Source organism: Propithecus coquereli, unplaced genomic scaffold (genome assembly GCF_000956105.1).
Source record: "Propithecus coquereli isolate 6110/MARCELLA unplaced genomic scaffold, Pcoq_1.0 Scaffold153, whole genome shotgun sequence".
NCBI lineage: Eukaryota > Metazoa > Chordata > Mammalia > Primates > Indriidae > Propithecus > Propithecus coquereli.
In genome coordinates this window covers 728,781-729,149 of record NW_012139747.1, presented here as the reverse complement: position 1 = coordinate 729,149, position 369 = coordinate 728,781, and positions in this window count along the sequence as shown.

Genomic DNA, 369 nt, shown 5'->3' with positions numbered 1-369 from the left:
GTAGGTTTGGTAAAATGAACTGGATACCTTTCCATCATATTCCTGCAGTATCGAGTCACTTAAATTACAGAGAAATTCTCACATTTTTAAAAAAATTAGATCGGGATGGGCATGGTGACTCACGCCTGTAATCCTGACACTCTGGGAGGCCAAAGCAGGAGGATCACTTGAGCCCAGGAGTTTGAGGTTTCAGTGAGCTATGATGATGCCACTGCACTCTACCCCAGGGCAACACAGCATGACTCTGTCTCAAAAACAAAAAAAAAAAATTAGATCAAATTTGACTATAAAATTATCTCAGCCTGGTGATATTATAAAATAGTAGGTATTTAATTATTTGAGCATCAATTACAATTACTGGTTATTGGC